General features: G+C 34.1%; 2 protein-coding genes across 6 annotated transcripts in view; both read right to left on the bottom strand.

Moving 5' to 3' along the window:
* The window catches only part of LOC127728518 (solute carrier family 23 member 2-like), a 68,398-nt gene extending 67,987 nt beyond the window's left edge, over window positions 1-411 (bottom strand). The window contains exon 1 of the mRNA XM_052235937.1: window positions 396-411. The gene's annotated coding sequence lies outside the window, so the exon portion shown is untranslated. The remainder of the gene's footprint in view (window positions 1-395) is intronic.
* The window catches only part of LOC127728532 (E3 ubiquitin-protein ligase TRIM33-like), a 316,221-nt gene that overhangs the window by 150,424 nt on the left and 150,899 nt on the right, over window positions 1-14,898 (bottom strand). The window lies entirely within an intron of this gene.

The raw sequence follows: 14,898 nt of genomic DNA on the forward strand, positions 1-14,898 counted from the left end.
ACTCGAGGGAACAGATATAATGGTATAATGCATCGATTGTTATAGTATATGCGCCAGTCTTGGTCATTGAAATCAAGGTGGATTGTTTCTCTTAAATTTCTTTTTGATGATATGAGTCTAAGCTGTTATTTGTTGATGACACTATTGATATTAAGATTTTGTGTGAGTAGCATATTTATAGAGACATGTAATACAATTATATTATATGTCTCTGATATTAATAAATGAATGAAAAGTATATGTATGTGTGTGTGTGTGTTTTACCCCAAATTCTTTGTTTAAAAGTTTAGAGGATTACTTTTCTGTTATGACGTGAAAGTAACAATTTGGCATCCCCCTTTTAAAAATTATTAGGATCTTTCTCTAGGCTTAAGACATATACATTTTTTACATACATATATTGATGAACTTTCTCTCCAAAGTGATTTCTAAGTATCCCTTTTTGAATAAATTGAATAAAAGTGAACCACAAACACGGTGAATCACATCTCACTACACATCATATGGATTTACTGTATTCAACATTGTGCCACTTGTGTCTAATCCGGGATACTTGTATTGTCAGTATGTACAATGTGTACTTCACATTATTAAGTCTAGTTCGTCATTGTTTAGATATCATATGCCTCTTGTTAATGTGTATGTTAAAATTTACAAATGATTTATATCTTTGTGTAGCGACATCGCCGCAGTTTCTGGGATGTATTGAGGCTGAGATTAATGATGTTACTTGGTTAAGACAATATAAATTTGACTGGCGATTTCAATGCTGACCGCTTTAGCGAGATCGATACAGTAACATGCCAATGCAATGAAGTCTAAAGATTTAAAAGTAAATGTTTGTGATCTCATTAAATAATCTTCGCACTTCACTGAACATTCATCTCGACCTACTGAGTGTACGTAAGAGAATGTAGACATAGACATAGACATAGACATATATCATTAATAACAAAGCCAATCATGGTGCCTTAAATAGAGCAGTACAATCATTTATTACTAAATTACTAAATAAAAGTTTTTATATAATCAGTACAATTATTACTCTAATGAGCTATTATTGTCTTATTATTTTATTATTTTATTGTTTAGATTGTTTATTATGTTATGAATAATTACATTGTAATCATTCTGCCCTTCAAAGTGGGTTTCATTGGGGTCTAAGCGTGACGGGGATTAGCCCGGATTTTTTGTAAGCGTGACACGTGAAAGTCAAATTATTGTGCGTGAAAATGGGAAACGAAGTCGGGCGGGACATGTGAAATTACAACTGTTATTATCACAATGATAAGCGGGATACGGGGATCTAACAAAACATATAAGATAAGCGGGATCCGGGATCAGAACACCCCCCCCCCCCCCCCCCCCCCCCGCAAATGAGACGCCTTTCAGAGAGCACCGTTATTGGTTAATAAAATTATCTGTATCGGTATCTGAGCCATACAATATAACTGGCTAAACTGTGGACTAAATATACGAAGTAGTGAAAAGTAAAATCACAAAAATACTGAACTCCGAGGAAAATTCAAAAAGGAAAGTCCCCAATCAAATGGCAAAATCAAAAAAACAAACACATCAACCGAATGGATAACAACTGTCATATTCCCGACTTGGTACAGGCATTTTCTTTTGTAGAAAATGGTGGATTGAATCTGGTTTTATAGCTAGCTAAACCTCTCACTTGTACGACAGTCGCATCAAATTCCATTATATTGACAACGATGCGTGAACAAAACAAACAGACACAATAGGTAAAAATGTCAAAAATAGGGGTACAGCAGTCAACATTGTGTTATCATCTTAATCACTATAAAAACAAACAAATGTAACGAAGAAGCACAAAAAGGCATACATAAAATTTAAAATCCTCATTTTGCTTATATTATACGATTTTATTTATCTATGTAAAATCCAACCATAAAGGATGGAAGGTTTTAAGTACTGGCGTAAAATCGCGCGTTTGAAATTCGCACAGGTAGACATAAAATAATTGTGTCGTTCAAAGTATTAGGGGATACATAAATACAGAGGCACGTAAAATGGATATAACAAAAAACAGACTTAACAGTAAAATTAATATTAATAAATAAAATAAAATAATTGTGTGGTACAAAGTATGACGATACACATAAGTACAGAGTCACGTCAAATGTATATCACAAAAAACAGACTCAACAGTAAAAGTAATATTAATAAATAAAATAATTTTATCGTTCAAAGTATGACGGGATACATAAGCACAGAGTCACGTCAAATGGATATCTAAAAAAAACAGACTTAACAGTAAAAGTAATATTAATAAAGATAAATAAAAGAATACTATAACACGTTAGTAAGATGATAAACAACGTCAGTAAGCAAAATCTATACTTCAAGACCATCGTGTAATATTTGTGAAGTTGATACGGAATATTTATCAACAAGTTCTTGGTACCTTCCGATGAACTTTTTTAGAAAAAGGACGAGACGTTCTTTGACATACCCCTGGTTCATCAACTTTCTGCTCAGACACTGGTGACGTTTTACAAAGTCTGAGTAGGAGCTGCAAGCTCTTGAATACCGAATAAGTTGGGAAATGTATATCCCATATGCAGGTGAAGTTGGTATATTGCTACTAAGGTTGGGGAAATTGATAATTTCAAAATTAAAATCGTCTCGTTTGTCATAGATTCTGGTACTGAGATGACTGTGTATGTCAAATTCGAGGTATAAGTCTAAAAATGAGGCGGAGGAAGCCGTGTTTGTTGTTTCTTTTATTTCTAGTTCTGGTGGATATATTAATGGAACCCAATCAGAAAAGTTCGGATCGTTAATGGAAAGAACATCATCAATATATCTGAAATTGAAATTAAATAACCTAGCTTCTTTGATCTTCTTGTTTTTGACAAGTGTCTGAAGGAACTCCGATTCATATGAAAATAAGAAGAGGTCGGCAAGGAGAGGCGCACAGTTCGTTCTCATAGGAATGCTGACAATTTGTTGAAAAAGTCTACCTCCAAATTCAACGAATATGTTGTCAATAAGAAACTCCAGCATACTGATCACTTGTTCCTCTGTGTAGCATGTTTTACCCTTTTGTTCACTATTAACAAAATATGCCTTATGGTATCCCAAAGTAATAAATTTATAGCGTATGCTACCATTTTTATGATGAAAAGCATTGTGGATTTTTTCTTTTAGACGGTTTTTCAATTTCACATGGGGAATGATGGTATACAAGGTTGAAAAATCAAAAGTTTTGATAGAACTAATTTCAGAAAAAGACCGAATTTAAAATTATCCAGAAGTTCTTTAGAATATTTAAGAATCCACATATGGTTAATACCACTACGCGAGTAAACAGTTTCACAGTATTTCTGAAGACCCTCTTTCACTGCGGACAGAATTTTAGTCAATCTAATGGACAATTCTTTAGTGGAACATGCAGATGAGCCGGCAATGTACCGTTGTTTGTACGGAATTTTGTGAAGTTTAGGTATCCAATACAAACAAGGTAAGTCCTCCGATTTGTTGTTCAATGCAATGTTCATTGAAGCCATGAAGGACTTATGATTCGCCAAAATCTCTTCCTTGTCAAATGATATGTTTTCGTATGTGGGATTACCTGAGTGCTCATTTATTCCTAATTCTTTTACAAGACACTCGTAGTAATACGATTTACATATAAAGACAATATTATTTGAAGCTTTGTCCGCAGGAACAACAACATACTTATCTTGAAGAGATGATAGACATTTCACAGCCTCTTTGTCTTTGAAAACGGACTTTGGTCGATCATTCACACAGTTTTTCAACATATGAATGCGACGTTTTATCAGAGACCTGATTGTTTTGACCCATTCTGACAAAGTGTCTAGTTGAACTTCTTCTCGTTTAGCCCATGCTCTGGCGTAGTCCTCAATGGAATCCATAATTATTTTGAAGTTATGGTTCCAATTGATGTGTTGGGGTTCTCGAAACTTAGGACCATGAGAAATCACCTTTCGGAGATTTTCATAGTGAATTACGTTTAGATCCCCAGTAATAACATGGCCAGAGGGGCCGTAATTGTAAGGCAAGTGGGAACAGTCACATGTCAGAGGGTTTTTTAGGTATTGTTCTAAATCAAGGTCCTGTAATGCCTGTTTATTGTTAAATATTTTGGGTGCAATGGTTTTGGTGTAACTGTAGAATACAATAGGAACAGACTGATTTTGAAAATAAATAGGAATTTTAGATGTTACCTCCTTGTGATGTAGAACGTTGCTGGTGTTGATTGCATCAATTCCTCTATTGGTAAAGTAAACAGGAAGGAATTTCCTTTTTTCCTCATGTAAAGGTTCCGATCTTACTGGTTTAAAAAGACGGAAAAGAGCTACATCACAAATTATACTGACAAGTCTGTATATTGGAGAAAATGTATTTATGCATCCTTTGTCAAGTGCATAATCTCTCAAACATTTTAGAAAATTATCAGGCAGTGTAAAAAGAATAGTTCTAATGTAATGTAACCCTAGCGGATGATGAAGATGAGAAAGAAGGTCATCAAAGCTCCCAGAGGGCGATCTAGATTTGGAAGACTTTTTTTACATTAGGCCGATGGTAAAGTTTTTGCCCATGACTACGTTGGTTTCGTAAGGTAGTGTTAAATAAACTCATTACGTTAACATCACTGCAGGCTGGACTTGACAGATTTCCTACTCCTTTGACATTATCATTGCAACCATATGGCATTGCAGTACTTAGTTCCCTTATCCAGAAATTTTCTCTATCTTTTCGGAAAGGAGTACTAAGTACAGGGCTATTTGTGTGGGGATACATTTTCTCGATGATGCGTACTTTCATAGATAAAGACGGATCATGGTCCGGTTGATTAAAATGGTTATAAAGAACCCTGAATTGCGGATCTTTATTATCAGATCGGTGTTGATTCATCCTTTTACGCAAAGTTTGTCGAGTTTCACCAACATAAAGTAGTCCACACAACGTACATTCAATTCCGTACACGACATTGTCCGTTGAACAGTCCAGAGGCTCGAAAGATTTGAATAATACGTTTTTCCTGTTAAATTACTGGTAAAATCAGGAGTCGTGATTAACATATTACATGTCTTACACGTGCTCCTTTTTCCTTTTTTGTGTTTACGAGAAGAAATGATAGGTGTAGATTCACTTGTAGCAGGTGTATTCAAACAGTCGAAAATATTAACGCAACATGACTTTAATTTATGAAAAGTATCTGAATTTTTAAAGTAGTAATTAACTCCTGGCTGAACGTAAGTCAAATCAGGGGTATATGTCCAGGAGGATATTCCGTGGAACACACAAATCAAATGCTACAGTGTTCCGTGCAGCAAAAGAGGACCTTGGTAACCCGGGCTACAAAGTAAAGGATGCCCTCGGGGAATAATCAACCAGCAGTAAATTTTCTTCTAGGAAGAAACTTGACATCGACTTGGTTGTAGTAAAAAGTAAAATCATAAAAATACTGAACTCCGTTGAAAATTCAAAAAGGAAAGTCCCCAAAAAAAAACACATCAACCGAATGGATAACAACTGTCATATTCCCGACTTGGTACAGGCATTTTCTTTTGTAGAAAATGGTGGATTGAATCTGGTTTTATAGCTAGCTAAACCTCTCACTTGTACGACAGTCGCATCAAATTCCATTATATTGACAACGATGCGTGAACAAAACAAACAGACACAATAGGTAAAAATGTCAAAAATAGGGGTACAGCAGTCAACATTGTGTTATCATCTTAATCACTATAAAAACAAACAAATGTAACGAAGAAGCACAAACAGGCATACATAAAATTTAAAATCCTCATTTTGCTTATATTATACGATTTTATTTATCTATGTAAAATCCAACCATAAAGGATGGAAGGTTTTAAGTACTGGCGTAAAATCGCGCGTTTGAAATTCGTACAGGTAGACATAAAATAATTTTGTCGTTCAAAGTATGAGGGGATACATAAATACAGAGGCATGTAAAATGGATATAACAAAAAAAAAGACTTAACAGTAAAAGTAATATTAATAATTAAAATAAAATAATTGTGTGGTACAAAGTATGACGATATACATAAGTACAGAGTCACGTCAAATGTATATCACAAAAAACAGACTCAACAGTAAAAGTAATATTAATAAATAAAATAATTTTGTCGTTCAAAGTATGACGGGATACATAAGCACAGAGTCACGTCAAATGGATATCTAAAAAAAAAAGACTTGACAGTAAAAGTAATATTATTAAAGATAAATAAAAGAATACTATAACACGTTAGTAAGATGATAAACAACGTCAGTACGCAAAATCTATATTTCAAGACCATTGTGTATTATTTGTGAAGTTGATACGGAATATTTATCAACAAGTTCTTGGTACCTTCCGATGAACTTTTTTAGAAAAAGGACGAGACGTTCTTTGACATACCCCTGGTTCATCAACTTTCTGCTCAGACACTGGTGACGTTTTACAAAGTCTGAGTAGGAGCTGCAAGCTCTTGAATACCGAAAAAGTTGGGAAATGTATATCCCATATGCAGGTGAAGTTGGTATATTGCTACTAAGGTTGGGGAAATTGATAATTTCAAAATTAAAATCGTCTCGTTTGTCATAGATTCTGGTACTGAGATGACTGTGTATGCCAAATTCGAGGTATTAGTCCAAGTCATTCTTGGCATATATGGTCCTGGTGTAAGCATCTTAATAAGCTTTAATAATGTTTTAATCCTTTATTAGAGTAAACAATATTTTATAATGAATTATACAAATTACAATACACATTCAAAAATCAGTGTTGAAGACCCATTGGTGGCCTTGGGCTGTTTTCTATTCTTTGGTCAGGTTGTTGTCTCTCTGATACATTCACCGTTTCCAGCTCAAATTAACTTTTGAAGGTTTATTCACGTTTCTCCAACATTTGATAATTAGACTAAATCAACATTAGGGATTAGAGGTCCTTTTAAGGACTTGCATCTAGATTTCATGGGTCTATGAAAATACACACCTAATATGTCTTTGTATGGTGACATGGGCTGGATGCCATGCAAAATCAAACAGTGGACTAGTGTTTTAGAAATTGGTGCTATTTTGAACAAGGATTCAATTTAGAATATTGAAAATGTATCTTATGGAAAATTTAAGGAAGAGTGGTATGACAAAATTATGTCAAATGATAAAAATAAATTACGCACATATAGAATGTTCAAAAATGTATACGGTGTAGAAAATTATTTGATTTTTAATATACCTGGTAGATACAGAAGTGCTTTAGCCAAATTAAGATGTGGTGTAGCACCCATCAAAATTGAAACTGGTCGTTTTGAAAACATTGATATTGAAAATAGAGAATGTTTTAACTGTACTGATGACGTTGAAGATGAAAAACATGTTTTGCTAAACTGTCCTGTATATTCAGATATTCGTAATGCTATTTTTAATCATGCTAGTATTGTTGATGAGAATTTTTTACATATGTCTGATATTGAAAAATTGATAGTTCTTTTTACAAATGAAAATATGGTATTTTATGCTGCCAAAATCTGCAATGAAATTTTAATAAAGCGAAAATGTATTTTATACTCATGATAGTTGACTTGTATTTGTATTATAATTTAAGAAAAAATGTTTTATAACTCATAACTCTTTATTACGAAAGCCTATTAGGGTCACAAAAAAAAATATTTATCGCGTAGTTACGAGATAAATATCTCGTAATAACGAGAAAACTATCGCGTATTTACGAGATAATTATCGCGTAATTTCGAGAAAACTATCGTGTAATTACGAGATAATTATCGCGTAATTACGAGATAACTATCACGTAATTACGAGATCATCATCGCGTAATTACGAGAAAACTAGCTTTATTACGAGATAATCATTTTTGAATTTCGTAATTACGAGATAATCATCGCATAATTACGAGAAAACTATCGCGTAATTGCGAGATAATCATTTTTTTATCTCGTAATAACGAGATAATAGTTTGTATACGCCCGTTTACGGGACGTATTATGGTATACCGTTGTCCGTCTGTCCGTCCGTCGTCAACATGTCGGACATTAACTCAAAAACGCTTTAACTAATTTGCATAAAACTTTGGTGAATTGTGTATGTCTATTGACGTGAGCTCCCTTTCGTTTTTTATAAATTTTAGATTTTACGTTTCCGAGTTATGGGGTTTTACTCATAAAAAAGGGGGATTTTCCAGTTTTCGGACAAAATAAAAAAATGCTTTCAGCAGTTCTTATAAAACTTTGGTGAATTATTTATATCTATTAATATAAGCTCTGTTAAGAATTTTATAAATTTTTCATTTATCATTTCTGAGTTATTGGGTTTTATTCATTAAAAAAGGGGTGATTTTCCAGTTTTCGGACAATAACTCAAAAATGCTGTCAGCAATTCTCATGAAACTTTGGTGAATAGTTTATGTCTATTGATGTAAGCTCCCTTTACATTTTCATAAATTTCTAATATGACATTGAGAATTAATTGAACATTATTTGTTTATAGTCTGACAACAGATTTACTAAGTATAACGCAACAGCAGAGTTTATTGCACAACAGCAAGAAATCTTAAATTTAATATAAATTCAATTCATATAACCAATTTCAAGTTCTTTGACTACATTTATTCAGAAACCTATAATATGTCGATTATTTAATTACAATCCAAATTCAGACCTGTATGAAGCTTGAATACTGTGTCCATTTTTGCCCCAACTGTTCAGGGTTGGACCTCTGCGGGCGTATCCACTGCGCTCAGCGAAGCAGTTTATTTTATCTCGTAATTACGCGACAGTTTTCTCGTAATTACGCGATGATTATCTCGTAATTACGAGATAGTTTTCTCGTAATTAAGCGATGATTATCTCGTAATTACGAGATAAACAAAATGATTATCTCGTAATTACGAGATAGTTTTTTCGTAATTACGATATAAAAAAAACTTCTTATCTCGTAATTACGCGATAGTTTTCTCGTAATTACGCGATGATGATCTCGTAATTACGCGATAATTATCTCGTAATGATGAGTTAAACTAGAGGCTCTCAAGAGCCTGTGTCGCTCACCTGATTCTACTTTGGTTTTGGAAATCATGTAAAATGAGATTAAAATCATAACAGATACCCTAATAATGAGTGAGGCCAAATTTGGTTTAATATTGGTCCTGTAATTTAATAAAAAATCCTGGTGGCCATCTTCAACAGTAAATCGGCAACAAAGTAGCAACACTTAATCAGCACCTCATAAGAAACATTTATGCCATGTTTTGGTTTCATTCCATTCAGTGCACCTCTAGAAGAAGCATTTGTTTGTATTTCCCATAGGGTCTTATGTTAAAGGAGGTCCCCCCATTGGCGGCCATCATGGATGAAGGATCAGCTTCAAAGTAACAAAACTTAGTCAGCACCTCATTAGGAACATTCATGCCATGTTTGGTTTCAATCCATTCAGTATGTGGTTCTCTAAAAGAAGACATTTGTATGTATTGTCCATAGGGTCCTTTGTTAAACATTGTCCCCATCTGGCAGCCATCATGGATGAAGGATCAGCTTCAAAGTAACAACACTTGGTCAGCACCTCAAAAGGAACATGCATGCCATGTTTGGTTTCATTCCATTCAATGGTTCTCTAAAAGAAAACATTTGTACGTATTTCTCATAGGGTCCTATGTTAAACTAAGTCCTCCGCTGACGGCCATCTTAGATTATGGATCGCCTTCATAGTAACAACACTTGGTCAGCACCTCATAAGGAACATTCATGCCATGTTTGGTTTCATTCCATTCAGTGGTTCTCTAAAAGAAGACATTTGTATGTTTTTCCCATAGGGTCCTATATTAAACTAAGTCCCCCGCTGGCTGCCATCTTGGATGATGGATCAGCTTCAAAGTAACAACACTTGGTCAGCACCTCATAAGGAACATTCTTGCCATGTTTGGTTTCATTCCATTCAGTGGTTCTCTAAAAGAAGACGTTTGTATGTATTTCCCATAGGGTCCCATGTTAAACTAAGTCCCCCGCTGGCGGCCATCTTGGATTATGGATCGGCTTCAAAGTAACAACACTCGGTCAGCACCACATAAGGAACATTCATGCCATGTTTGGTTTCATTCCATTCAGTGGTTCTCTAAAAGAAGACATTTGTATGTATTTCTCATAGGGTCCCATGTTAAACTAAGTCCCCTGCATGGCGGCCATCTTGGATTATGGATCAGCTTCAAAGTAACAACACTCGGTCAGCACCTCATAAGAAACATTCATGCCATGTTTGGTTTCATTCCATTCAGTGGTTCTCTAAAAGAAGACATTTGTATGTATTTCCCATAGGGTCCATTGTTAAACTAAGTCCCCCGCTGGCGGCCATCTTGGATTATGGATCGGCTTCAAAGAAACAACACTCGGTCAGCACCTCATAAGAAACATTCATGCCATGTTTGGTTTAATTCCATTCAGTGGTTCTCTAAAAGAAGACATTTGTATGTATTTCCCATAGGGTCCCATGTTAAACTAAGTCCCCCGCTGGCGGCCATCTTGGATTATGGATCGGCTTCAAAGTAACAACACTCGGTCAGCACCTCATAAGGAACATTCATACCATGTTTGGTTTCATTCCATTCAGTGTTCTCTAAAAGAAGACATTTGTATGTATTTCTCATAGGGTCCTATGTTAAACTAAGTCCCCCGCTGGCGGCCATCTTGGATTATGGATCGGCTTCAAAGTAACAACACTCGGTCAGCACCTCATAAGAAACATTCATGCCATGTTTGGTTTAATTCCATTCAGTGGTTCTCTAAAAGAAGACATTTGTATGTATTTCCCATAGGGTCCTATGTTAAACTAAGTCCCCCGCTGGCGGCCATCTTGGATGATGGATCCGCTACAAAGTAACAACACTTGGTCAGCACCTCATAAGGAACATTCATGCCATGTTTGGTTTCATTCCATTCAGTGGTTCTTTAGAAGAAGTTCAAAATGTAAAAAGTTAACGCCGACGACGGACGACGACGGACGACGGACGCCAAGTGATGAGAAAAGCTCACTTGGCCCTTCGGGCCAGGTGAGCTTAAAATGATTATCTCGTATTTACGCGATAGTTTTCTCGTAATTACGCGATAGTTTTCTCGTAATTACGAGATAATAATTTTTTTTTTTTTTGCGACCCTAATAGGCTTTCGTACTTTATAGAGTGGCTCTTGTTGTTAACTTGCATGTGTTTTAATATTTTATATGTAACAAGTGGTGAGACTTTAATTAATATTTGTCTTGTATTTGTCTAGATCTCTCATAACTCTTTATAGAGTGGCTCTTGTTGTTAACTTGTGTTTTAATATTTTATGTGTAACAAGTGGTGAGACTTTAATAAAGTATTTGTCTTGTATTTGTCTAGATCGGTGCTTTGCTTATGCGCCAATTGGCATTTCATTTGCGCAAAAAAAATCTTTCGTTTGCGCCAATATTACAGGTAAATACAGGTAAAAAAAAAAGACTTTTAATAATAAAGACAGTTTTAGTCATCATATAATCATACAAGTAATGTTAAAACCTTGATAAAACCATACAAGTAGTGTTAAAACCTTGATGAAACACAGTTCTGCTATAGTCTTTCAGTTATATCACCAGATGCTTTTTGACTCCGAGTTGTTGTGATTCTACTTTATGCTGGTTTACGCCATGGTTGTTGTCGTTCAAAGTTTTAATAATTGTTTTGCTGTCCATATCAGTCGTTATTCTGGCTTTGCATAATTATAAACCTTAGTGACTCTCAGTTTTGTATTAGAAATGACTATGAACTCACACAATTATCCAGGGGGGATTATGTAGAAACAAATCGTATAGAGCAATGAATATTTAACTTTTCCGTTATATATTACCTGTATTACCTGTAAAATGTGCAAATGAAAGGTTGGATTTTTTAAAAATTGGCGCAAATATTTACCTGTAATTCACCTGTAACAGTTCTTAACTAAAATTTTGTAAAAAGGGGTATTTTTTATTAAAACACTTTTTTTTTTTTATAAAAATTTCTTTTTTTTTTTTTTAATATAAACAGAAAATGTTACGAATTTTTGGATCCGTATTTGAATTACAAAATTAACAGGTTATTCAACAAAGATTTCATAAATGAACAAGGAAAATTCAAACATTTCTCTTTCAAATATGAAAATTTCTAGAAATTCAAATAATCTCAAAATGATTTTTTTTTGAAAAAAGGAACTTTTATTGAAAATAACATGAAAAATCGAAATGTTCACTGACTGTACCTCATTTTAGTAATTTATTGTATTACTTGATTTATGTTTTTGTATTTGTGTTGCGTGGAGATATCCAAATATAAAACGTTGCACAACAACGAAGTTTTATGTACGTATATAGTCATCGAAAGTTGTTAAATTGTCTTCTAGAGGGAAGAATCATAATTATATCGTCTACCTGGTCGTTCTGTCTGTATATCATAAGATCCGAAGTCAATGTTCCTGGCATGCTGTCTTAAGCAGATGGAAGAGTCAGTCATATATCTGTCCACTTTCTTCAAGAAAAAGGGAGAATACAAATTGGATGCATCACGTCGTGAACTGTAGGGTGTTTAACTGGGGGGACTGGCTTGGTTAATTGTGAGCTACACGTATTCTCGATTTGTCACGTACAATTAATGCAAGCTGACTAAGAAATTTAAATATACTACATATGTGATAATAAGCACCGTTTGATACTTTTGTGTAATCTTAATAACTCAAGCTATTATAAATTCTTAAGAACTCAGAATATAAAATGTTTATTTTATTCAACATCGAAACATTGTAAAAATACATTATTATGGAAAATAGAGAAAAAATATGTCAATAAAGTAAAATTAAATTTACATCACTGTGCTGATTATATAGACATAAAATCTTGGGTAACAATTTAAAAAAAAATTATAAAAGGCCAATTATTGTAAAAAAAAAATGTGTTTATGTTTTAACATATATCATTAAAAAATACCTCTTTTTAACGATATTTTAGTTAAGAACAGATGAATTACAGGTAAATATCTAGATACCAGTCCTGAAGAGGACCCCCTAATCCCTAATGTTGTTTTAGTTTAATTAACAAATGTTGGAGAAACGGGATCACACCCTTGTTCACACCACTCCAAGATGAATTTCTTAATATTTTACCTATAAAATTCAAATGTAGGAATAGCTAGAATAAACCACGTGAACACACCCTTTTGAATGATCTGAGAGATTGATAGATAAAATAAAAAAAAAAAAAATTTGAATAAAAACATATTTATTTCCTATTGGAATGTTATTAGTCCACTAGACAGAGATTGATACAGCATTTCTCCTGTAACTATTTACAGATAAAATGTTCCGAGATATATACATTGTTGATTTCTGGGGTGCACTATAGTTGGATAGTACACACTGGAACCCCTCTTTTGTCAGAGCTTCCGTTGTAGCTGTTGGAAGGGGGTTCCACTCTTGTATAGTCCGAGGGAAGTATGAGTACTTAAAACACTCTGGTTTGCTGGTGGTTGGTACAGACGTTGTTTGCCTCTAGTACGTCAATCGTTTGGGCGTAAGATGGAACTGGCATCAATGTCCACTAGCCCATGCTGGATCTTGTAAAGCATCACGAGTCGATGGTTACTTCGTCTGGAAGCTAGTGGTTCCCATCCTAGTATCTTGATCATATTTGTGACACATCCCGGTGGTTCAACTATAATTATGGACCAAGGAAGATAACTCCAATTTTAGATATTACTTTAACAATAACATCATTGATATTTTTAGAACAGATCCTAGATTCATGCAACATGCACATTTTATACAATTTCTTGACAAGTATGGTTATACACATACACATCATATTGTAACCTTAATATCTGGGTATATATTTCATTGATAAATTTATTTAAATATTCATGAATAGGATGCATAGAATGTTGTACATAATGCACTATGTTTTGTTTATCTCAAAAGTAGTGATAAAGTCTGCAAAAGTGGTGACTATCAAGCCAACTATATAAGGGTTTTGATATGGGTCCCCAAAACTGTAAATATTATGGTTTGCCTGGATGGTGAATTGATGACAAGAACTATTCAGTCGTGCATTCCAATTTGACTACTGACCAAGGAACAGTCAGTGCATGAAGTAATGATGCAAATATCCTTTGTAATACACAGAAATATGTCATCACTCCATATTTTATACGGCTGATTACAGGACGTATTATGGTATACCGTTGTCCATCCGTCCGTCATCAACATGTCATCAATATCTCAAAAACGCTTTAACCAATTTGCATGAAACTGTGGTGAATGGTTTATATCTATTGACCTGAGCTCCCTTTCGATTTTTATAAATTTTTATAATTTATGTTTCCGAGTTATGGGGTTTTATTCATTAAAAAAGGGTGATTTTCCAGTTTTCAGACAATAACTCAAAAATGCTTTGAGTAGTTTTCATGAAACTTTGGTGACTGGTTTATGTCTATTAAAATAACCTCCCTTAAGTTTTTTTTATAAATTTCTGAAATGACATTGAGTAGTTAAGGAACTTTATTCTTTGAAAAAGCAAGTCGTATCATGCCCTCATGCAGCTCTTTATTTCTTTTGTCACCTATGTTGAATCATCAAACATAATAAAGAATGTCCAGACAAATGGTTTACAAGATTATTAAAGGGTCATTTGAGGTTAACAATGCAAATCAAGCCTGCATGCTACTTGAACCTACATTAGACAGGTAAAAATATTGGCAGTTTGGCAGTCAAATATAAACGATCAACACAGAGATGTCTCACCTTTATGTAATTTTGAAAGGATAATGCAAATGTGGAAATCAAAATGTTAATACTTCAACATATAAACTTTGTTAAACATTTAAAGTCAATGAATCATGACTGA

The sequence above is a fragment of the Mytilus californianus genome, unplaced genomic scaffold, assembly GCF_021869535.1.
Source record: "Mytilus californianus isolate M0D057914Y unplaced genomic scaffold, xbMytCali1.0.p SCAF_2, whole genome shotgun sequence".
Taxonomy (NCBI): Eukaryota; Metazoa; Mollusca; class Bivalvia; order Mytilida; family Mytilidae; genus Mytilus; species Mytilus californianus.